The 10,790-nt window shown below is 38.3% G+C and overlaps 1 pseudogene; it reads left to right on the top strand.

The window, feature by feature from the left end:
* Nucleotides 1–564: 564 nt before the first annotated feature.
* Nucleotides 565–2,417, top strand: LOC135195371 (putative nuclease HARBI1; annotated as a pseudogene).
* The last annotated feature ends 8,373 nt before the right edge of the window (nt 2,418–10,790 follow it).

Below are 10,790 nucleotides of genomic sequence, written 5' to 3'. Positions count from 1 at the left end.
ACTAATCTAACGAAATCAAAGTAACTTAGGCAGGGGGTGACCCCCTGGAACAGAATGCCAAAAAAGACCTTATCCTTTAGGTTCTAGCAAAATGAACTAATTTTCATCCACAATTTTGCTTTTTTTAAATGATTTAGACATCTGGAGATGATTCCCAGGTTTTCAAGAATAATTAAACCAGTGTGAACCTAATGTAGGAAATCATAGCTCCAAGTTGGTTGCGTTGGGCTGGTGATGGTAGCCTAACCTAGGGTTCGTTCATAACTTTGTAAGATAATTTTGATGGTGTCTAGAGTAGGCCTAGAGTTGATTTCCAGCATGATCATCATCTAAAGAGTGTAAAAACCAATTTGAACCTAATTTGGGAATTTCATAGTGCATCTAAGTTTATGCCTAGTCTACTAAAGTGTAAGTTAGCTGTGCAGTGTTGACTGTGGAGGGCTGCTTAGGTTTTGTAGAGTTAAACACTAGGCTAACAAACATTTCATGAGTCTTACATTACACATATATTTCATATATTTCAGCATGAGTCTTACATTACACATATATTTCATATATTTCAGTATGTACCGACAATTCCGTCATATCCGAAACCTTCAGCGCTATCAGCATCGCCACATACGAAGGGTTGTGGCAGACCGAAGCAACCCATTCCATGCCATGACAGAGGAAGAATTTCTGATGAGGTTCCGATTAAGTAAAGAATGCACACTTTCATTGATTGCACAGATAGAGCATCGACTGCCCCATGCTAGCAACAGAGGTAGGCGTGAATCGTTATGACATTGTTTTTGTGCTTATATGTCAGATGATGAGCTATTCGTGAGTGATGTACTAATGCTCATTTTTACTTTTAACAACATTTCCTTAATAGTAATGTACCAGGTAGGTACAGTACATAAGGTGCCTTCATTACCTGTAAGCACAAGCAAAAGTAATTGTTATGTCTGTATACTGTACTGCAGTGATTCTCAACCAGTGTGCCAAGGCACCATGATATGCCACAAGATTATTAGAAGTGTGCTGCGAAACATTGTCAAGGCACACCTGAATACGAAAAAATGGTATAGATTTGGTTCTTTTACATAAATGAAAAGTAAATGCTTTCCAACTAATTCAAGCAGTATGGTGATATTTACTGAAGTAAAATAAGTTCTTATTTATACCTGGTATTTTTTATTTCTGTAGTTCTATCTTATAATTACATGTATACCCTCTTAAATTTTGCCAAGTATACTGTATGCCGTGGTATTCTTATGAGATCTTAAGTGTGCCATTGGTAAAAAAAGTTTGAGGCATTTGCTGTACTTACTTTACTTAGGCAAGTTATTTTATTGGTTTCTCCTAAATGTATTATTTGAAAGGTTATATGAAGCTGCCTAGAGATATTATGCTTAATACAGTAAAAGATTATACAATTTTTTAAGAAAAAAAAGTTGAGAATTATGCCTGGACATGGTTTGAGTGAAGTATTTCATGATTTTTTCTCTTTTTCCACAGGCTGTCCTGTGCCTTCTCACCTGCAGGTCCTAATTGGATTGAGATACATTGCCACTGGAAACGACCAACTTGGTATATCAGATTGGTGTGACGTATCACAGTCTTTTGTTATTAGATGTGTTGCAAGGTAGCATATGCAATTGGAAGTTTGTGTGCAGAGTTCATCAAGTTTCCAGACCAAGATAATATCACCAGGATCAAGCATGAATTTATGACTATAGCTGGAATGCCAGGTGTAACTGGGTGCATTGACTGCACTCATATTGCAATTGAGATGCCAAGTCACCCGCGTCCTGAAGTTTTCCGCAACAGGAAAGGTTATTTTTCATTTAATGTACAAGCAGTCTGTGGTCCTCAGTTGCAGCTGTACAACATTGTAGCTCGGTGGCCTGGCAGTGCACATGACAGCAATATTTTTGAAAATAGTCGACTCTGTCAGGAACTCGAAGATGGTATTCTGCCTGGACACTTGTTGGGTGACAGTGGCTATCCATGTCGTGAATATTTGTTGACTCCTCTGACAGCTCCTCATGGCCGTGGCGAGAACCGCTATAATGCTTCTCACATAAGAACACGAAACAGTGTTGAGAGAGCATTTGGACTATTAAAAAGAAGATTTGCTTGCCTTGGAAAGAAAATGAAAACTTCTATGAGGAACACCAAACACATAATTGTTGCTGCTGCAGTTCTCCACAATTTGGCTATCGCCTACAGAGTACCTGAGCCAGATAATGTAATTCATGAACTTCATGATCCAGATGACCCAGAAGCCCAAGGAAACATACAAGAGGATGAATTGAGGCAGCAACCTCAAGCAATGAGAAATATCCAAGGAGTCTTTAAAAGACAGCAAATCATCAGAGAATATTTTGCTTAGGAAGAAAATAATCACCACCACTAGGCTTAAAGTTACCAAAAACCAAATTCAAAGTATGTATATACAGTACAGTAGTCAAAATACAATGCAGACTAGAACACAATGCACAATTTCATCACAGCCGAAATATATATAATACTATATTGCACTGAAAAAACTTGAAGTGACATTGGATCAGTTTAAAAGCATCGAGTTTATCACAAATTTCTTTTGGTTACCTGTCCTAGTTCCCCTGTTACTTCCAACAGTTTCTTGCCTACATCAACCCAGATTTGATGAGCCTGGAGACAAAGGTTTGCATCCTCATTTTCCTTTTTAATTTTTTTTAGTTTTGTTTTTTTCTTTCTTAATTTCAATATCTAGGCTGAGGCTTATCATTGTCTTTTCATGTTCCTTCCGTTGCATCTCAAGAGACGCTTCAAAGCTGGCCTCCTGAGTGAACCTTCTTGTTCGTCGGCACTTTCGGGCTGAGGTAAAATTTGATTGGCCAGGTGTTGGTGTGTATTCTTTTTGTTCCGGGTTGTGTCTGGCATTAAACTGTATAGAGGTGGGTGTGTTTGTTTGAGTATCCTGTGTCACGTTAGCTTCTTGAGAGGAGACTTTGCCAGCTGGTGTGCTCTGCGTTGTGTTGAATTCTGTTGAGGTGAGTTTGGGAGGTGTTATGATGGAGTCTATAGAGTTGTTAGTGTGCTGTGCTGTTATTGAGAATCAAACATCATCTCACATTTTTGCCCATCATTTCTGATACCAATCACAGCATGTGGTTGACCTGAAAAGACACAAAAAAAAGTAATGCTATGATTGTACTGGAAAATATTACTTATGCAAACTGTGCGGCTACTAATTCCTCCTAATTCTATAAAAGATTCCCTAAAAGTAAAGCAAATATTAAAGTGATGAATGATTTACCTAATCCTAATAATTACACAGTTGTGGGTCACACCATGTTAGACGTGATTCTTGTGCAGTAAGTTTATTAATTCACAAAAAAGGTTAGGTTATGGTGAAATTTGAGATACGTAATCCCAAATGTGACAAGAAGAGAGGATTTGCCTAGACCCCCTTGGCAGCTAAGGGGGGTTGCACAGCCACCCACCTAGGAAATTAATTCAACGACAGGTTAGGTAGGTATTTTAGGTTAGTCTGGGGCACTAACCTAACATAAAACACCTACCTACCCTGGCACTAAATTGGTTATTTCCTAGCTGGGGGCTGTAGCCCCCAGGCCCCCACCCCCTTTTTTTATGCAACGAGTTCCACCTTTATAACCTTACATTTTAGGTCAAGACAAACAACTTTTCTTCAATAATTTCAACTACATTAAATGCTTCCTTACGACTTACAAGAATATTACCAAATAGGAGCTAATTTAACTTCTTTATAAATTGATAGGTAGGGGATATGCATAAAACAAGTGACTTCCTCTCAATTTTATGGGAAAAAATGAATAGAGAAACAAAAAATTTGTATGAAAATCAGTAAAATATGCAAAACATCCAAGCAGAGCTCTCTGTACAATTATCAAAGTAGGACTTACTAGTACTCTGAAGTGCATCACAGTCCAGTTCATTCTCCTCACCATCAAGGTCATCACTTATGATAGTAAGGATTTTAGCAGTCTCTTCATCTTCAGGCTTAGGAGGAGCACCACCACCTGTCCTCATAGTCTCTCGCTTATAGGCTGCATGCTGTTTCTTTGCTCTGAAATTTTTACAAGAGTTAAGTGGTTAAATTTTACAAGAGTTAGGCTAACCAGTATATAGCCTTAAATTAAGAATAAAAGCCAAACAATTAGGCTAACTAGTATATAGCCTGAAATTAAGACCAAACAATTAGGCTAACCAGTATATAGCCTTAAATTAAGAATAAATGCAAAACAATTAGATTAACCAGTAGATAGCCTGAAATTAAGACCAAACAATTACGCTAACCAGTATATAGCCTTAAATTAAGAATAAATGCAAAACAATTAGATTAACCAGTAGATAGCCTGAAATTAAGACCAAACAATTAGGCTAACCAGTATATAGCCTTAAATTACGAATAAAAGCCAAACAATTAGGCTAACCAGTATGAAGTCTGAAATTAAGAATAGTACAAACTGCAATGAGAATTATTTATTTGCTCAGCATTGGAAAAGTATGTTATTCCTTACATATAGCCTAAGTAAAACTGGCCCTCGCCAATCCCTAAGCTGATGCTTGCTTATGTATGCAGGAAGTGAGTCAAAAGTACTATTACTTTAATATGTTTATGAATACTTACTTTCCTTTTGCATTCTCCCAGACTTTCTTTCAGCTGTTGCTGCTTCTCGGTGGTCCATAACCAGCAGCATTAAAGAAGCTAGTGACTTCTTCCATGCTGCTTTTTTCCGATGGATGATGCGGAAGTCATGGCTCTTATTAAATAAAATGTCGCTTCTTTCCTCTATCACGGTCACCAGCATTGTTTTCTCATTTGCAGTTATATATCTTGTTCTTATGCCATCCTTTTCTGCCATTTCCACTGTCTATGAGTACTCAGTAACTCGTTGAAAGAACAGGAATGCGCGAAACACGTGTACCCAAATTAGTAATTACCGCTCACAAATGTAAACAAACGTTTCTCCGGCATACCAACTGTTTGGAGGACAACAGATATCCTCTCAGCAGGGATACCAACCACACCCTTTCCTAGAAGATGCTTTAAACATAGCACCGAAAAATATAGGGCTTCCCTACACTTTCCATAGGGTACAAAGAAGGCCCTATAATTGGAGGCCCTATATTTTCTCTTAGCATACGGCCGTTAGTTACAGAGAAATAGGTTAGAGAATTCTCGAACACGTTTACCGAGCTCATTTTACGAAGCAGTTCTCAACGAGTATTCAGTTCTCAATGTAATTATTAACAGGAACAATAATTACGTGAGCATATTATATTTAACAGCAGTATCTTCATTTCATACCATGGTGATTATGATTCCTATTGGCTAACCCTACAATCAAGGAACGATATAATGATATAATCATCGTATTGTTTTACTCGACTCGAAACAGAGTCTGAATCCCAATAGAGGTGAGGTCGTCAGCAGGATTTTTAAAATGGGTCAGACTCATAACTACTCACAATGAATCGAAGGAACACAAATCTGGCGCTGCGAGGACGAAGTGTCACTTTATGCGACAATAGCTTCTTGATACGAGCCATTGCACGTGATATTGGTGTGTCCCCCCACCACGGTACAGTAGAAGGTGGGAGGAGAGTGGGAACTTGAACGACTTCGTAAGTTGTTTTATGCTGAATGATTGGTGGATATGTTACATTGTTCATGGTTATTTAATCTTGCTTATTTAATGTGAAAGTTTCTTTCTTAAATGTATTTTGTCTCGCTCTTTTATAATTTTGGTTAGATACAGATATCCACAGCCATTCCAACAGCACAGTAATATTTCATGGTGCACCTCCATAATTCCACACCGGTGGGTGGTTGGCCCTTGCCGACCTCAACCATGAACAAAGTTAGATAGTCGATTGAGTTGTCTCGGTAAAATTAAGCCTATAAGAGCATTTTATTTGTGCCCACCCTGTCACAGTCATTGTGCGTCTTATGGTAGATATAGTTTTATATATTAAATGTCATTTCAGTGATGGCTCAGGAATGATTTACAGTTTAATAACTAACAACCAAATTTAGAATATATGGAAATATGTAATCACGTTCTATTTGATATGCTTTTGAAACCAAAAGTATACTGCCATGTTTACTAAATTATGATCAATCCATCCAGTACAAAATTCTAAGAATCTAGAATTGATTGCGATGTTTATATAAATTATAAGTTAAACATTTAAGAAGTAATATGGTCTCTTAGCTAGGCCAGGGGGTCCACCCCTAGAACACGCCATTATCAGGGCGGCTCGAGAGCAACCCTTAACCAACGCCGAGGCCATTCGTGAATACCTTGGATTAGAAGTGTCTTCGATGACAGTACGACGCAGACTTCACACTGCTATGATTCATCACAGAATACCAGCGACGAAGGAGCTCTTGATGGAGCGACATAAGGCGGGAAGGCTTGATTTTGCAGAAACGTCATGCTGATAAGGATTTGGACTTTTGAGGCCAGGTCACTTTACTGACGAGAAGTGCTTCTCGTCCACATCGCATGGGAAGCTGCAGTGTTGGCGAACAAATAGAACTCGGTATGATAAGCAAAATCTTTACTTGCATCAAATATCAATTGCATACTTCTTTACATTAATTATTAATCTTCAGATTTTGTTCCACGGAAGTGGACTGTCAAAATATATAAAGGGAGTAAACATAAATAAGAGTGCTATTTCTGAGATAAATATTAGGTAAGGGACAGTGGCAGCATTTGCTCTCTTTCCTCAAATATAATTAAATAGATAATTAGACAACAGAGTTCTTTCAGTGTTGTTCACCACTGAGAATTTAAATTCTCCAAAGGCATATATATGATTTATATTATACACCCCCATTTTTTTCTCTCATTCAGATATGAATCCTGTAACATCGTTGAGGTGGTTCGATCCGGCCATGTTACCTGCAACGTATGGGGCTGGGTGTGTCTGGATGGTATGGGTGATGTGTTCTGTATCGATGGACGATTTACAGCAGCTGAGTATGTTGAGCTGCTGCAAACCTCCTTCTTGCCTTCGTTACGAGAAAGGAATTTTCCCTTCCCATCAGGGGGGCCCATCCTGTTCATGCATGACCGGAGTCCCATTCACACTGCTCGCGTTGTTCAAGAGTGGTTTGCCAGACAGGATAACCTGCTTCTTCTTGAATGGCCGAGCAAAGGAGCAGATATGAACGTGATTGAACATGTGTGGGCCCAGATGGTGAACACATGGAAAATGTAACATGAGAGAACAACACAGCAAACATGGCTCACATCAACTCTCAGTGGGAAATTTGTAGACAGAGATCGCAGCAAATTTTCAACCTTGTTCATTCGATGTCCGACAGATTGAGGGAAGTGACTGAGAGAGAGGGTGGATCGTCAAGGTATTAGATTGTATAATATAAATGTTATATTTTTTGTAACAGGACATAAAATGGTCTCATTTTGTTTCTCACTAGTTATTTCATTATATGTTTTAATAAACATAATTAACAACAAGCATAATTCACAACAAGTTTTTATATAACCATGATATTCTTGATATAATATTCGAAGTATCTGTAAAAAAAATGGCATAATGCCTCCATACAATATTGAGAGCATTGCAGTAAACTTTCTTACTTACTCTGGCCCCACATGTTTTTTATGTGTCTTCCTAATCACCGTTTCTTGTTAACAGCATTGAATTATAGAACTGAATGACTCGCCGAGCACTGTTTTCATACAGTGAGGTCGGTAACACAAATTGCCTTAACTGTATACTTTGTTCTCTGTGGTGTGGCCGATACAGATATGATAGTGATACTTCGCCAGTTATTTTCGCTTATTAGCTTCTTGGAGTCTATTAAAATAGTTTCCATTATTTGAAATGTTATGCTTTCTATCCTACTGATATTTTCAATGTAGTATCTTTGGTTAAAATCTAAGTTATATGAACAAGAGTAAAAATGTGGCATATTTTTTGGCCGTCGTTGTCGTTACTGAGTATAAGGGTCATATGCTCTGTAGGATATTTTTAAAAGGAAACTGTCAGTTCAGTAGATGATGCTCTCTTTATGTCAGCCACTATAAGGAAAGCCCAAATGACTTCACCTATCGCTGAGGTCAACGAAATATATAGTCTATAATATATCAGTGCATACATAATTTAGAAAAACAACAGTTAACCCTTAAAAGGTCAACCTCGTCATATGACGTGTTTGAGAAGTCGTCCACATATGTTGTTTACGTCATGTGACGTTCTTAAGATTTTAAATTTGCGCGCCTTCATAGCTTATTGTATCGATATTGTTTCTGTACTACTTAGTGCCTTATTAGAGGCCTTGCTGGCCGTTTGCACTGCTTGTCTTCCATCTGTATGAACTGTGCGGGGGAGGGGGGCGGGGTTAAGGGTGGCCTAGGAGGTTGTCAGAAATGTTCAAACCAGCTAATCCTGTGTGGCAAAGGATTGGTGGTGTGATAATTTTTTGCCACACCTTCGATTTTGATGAAAGTATATCAGGAATAAAGTTTTTATTCTGTTTTTAATGGAACTGACTGTAGAGAGATCCAATCGTGATTTTCGGCAATACCAATATAACTTTAAAATGTTGATACATTTTAAGTATTGTGTAATGAATATGACCGATATATAGACAATGTGGTAAGATAACGTCTTGGCCGAAAGTTAAATGAAACCTTAATAAACAAATTTATATTACAAGTGAGACAACAATCTTCATTACAACGATATAAACTACTCAGAATTTTTTTTTTTTTTTTATCTTTTTTTTTTTTTTTTTTTTTACTCCGTGTGTGTGTGTGTCTTTTCTCCCACTATACCTAATAAGTCCGCCCATCAAACGAACTACATTGAGCTTATTGGTGGAACTCTTGCTTAGCAGAGAAGGAGTTCTCCCCCCATCTCCCTCAGTAAACATTGATACCATGTAATTTTTCGAAGTCTCTCAAGACGGTGTACCAGGCAAACCTGTGTCCAACTGTACATTTATGTGTTGTTGGAGGGGGGGGGGGGTGTTGGTATTAAAGTGTACGTTCCACAGCTTACCTTTAGCCACATATATGTTATATCGAAGTAACTATACGATTTCATATATTTATTTATAATCATTCATATACCCATAATCCCTTTCTTAACATCTCCATTTCTTCACTTTTTGGAAAGTCTCACGCTCGTGTTTGAGTTCGATCTCATCATTGAAAACAGAGGTTTTATCATTTGTTCATCATTCCGGATTCAAATCGGGTAGTATGAATCATTCTCTTCATTTTAAGGTACTCGATGTGTTTTTTGCCTCTTTGATCATAAGGCCTCGAAAGCGGAGAGACATTCTGGGTTCACTTGTGACCCAGTGTTTCCCCTTCGTGGTATTTACTATAGTAGTTCTCTTGGGAGACGGAGTCTCTTACAGGTGGATGGTTAGTATCCTGATAATTCTAACATATCAGGTTTAGTGAGGCCCACATTGTTCTTTTTGGCAGTTGAGTCCGTACATTAGGGTATTCCTCAAGATGAGATGAGACGTCATATTTCCTTGCTCACCAATTTTTTATTCTATACCTACGATATTAAGAAATCAATATATTTGTAGAAAGAACTGCCTCCAGACATGTACAGTGACCACCGAAAGTGCCCCCTGGAGAGAATCTAAGCAGCTTATCCGTGGATTTAAACGCACGTGGAACTGTTTAAAATAGTGGCAACAACACCAAAATGAGATGCCCTGTTGATAGAAAATCTGACTCCGGTTTTTGTTATTGCAAAAAAGAACTTTATCAATCGTGAACCTATGTAGTAATTGATTTAGAACTCTGCATAACGAAAAAGATGATGTTTGTTATCTGTAATGGAAGAAACGGTTTTATCTCTCTGTTGTTGATATAAATTTGGCAGATATGCGGAGATTAAACGCACGTGGGAAGACCCAAACAGCCCCGCCAGAGAGCTCTGGTCGTTTTGAAATACTTGATATTCCGGTCGTGATGTCTTTTATGCAGCGTCCGTCCTTTGTAATAGTAGGCGGACTTCCTCTCACCCTTATTGCCGTTTGATTCAGAGCTCACGAGGTTTTCCTACCATCATCCATAATTTTCCTGGTGACCTTAACCTGCTTTAGAGAAGCCTTTGCCCTCGAGTTCTGGGGCATAAAATGAATGAAGTAAATAAAACAAGAATTGATAACCGCCTTCCGTATCCAACATCCAATCGACAAAGATGAGAAACAGAAAGAAGTCAGGATAATTAAACCAAAAAGAAGTTTAGTGACCATTGCTGACTACTCTTCCTACTTACAGCATGCGTAGCGTGGCATACTGTAGTTGGCAATAAGCATATTTCGTGGCACTGTTTCTCCCTTTGAACTTTCGACTCTGGTCTTCCCTCTCAGCTGTCCAACTTCTTACACTTTTTTTATTTTGATCGTGCTCCGGTTTGCTGCTCTTGATTTCGATGAACTCATTTTTCGAGATAGTCCTTGTAAAGCCTTATGATAATAAGAATAGATTAGACTGTGTATAGAAAACTTAGCAGACATTCATGGACCAGCGAGATGGCAACGAACGCGCCATCATCCCTGCAATAGAATCAGGCCGCCGGTAATGAATAGGTTTTGGAAGACTATTCCTGACGTGCTAAAATCCTCGGAATCATTGTACCCAAATGGATGTCAAATAAATGTGAATGCCAGAGGAAATTAACGCCATTGTTCAATGCAGATAAAGCCATATTAAAGGCTTAGGGACACTCATTCAGAATGGATTTTAACGTTTTGACCGTGATGTGTG

Source organism: Macrobrachium nipponense, chromosome 16, assembly GCF_015104395.2.
Source record: "Macrobrachium nipponense isolate FS-2020 chromosome 16, ASM1510439v2, whole genome shotgun sequence".
Classification (NCBI taxonomy): Eukaryota; Metazoa; Arthropoda; class Malacostraca; order Decapoda; family Palaemonidae; genus Macrobrachium; species Macrobrachium nipponense.
This window is presented reverse-complemented; position numbering and strand designations above follow the sequence as displayed.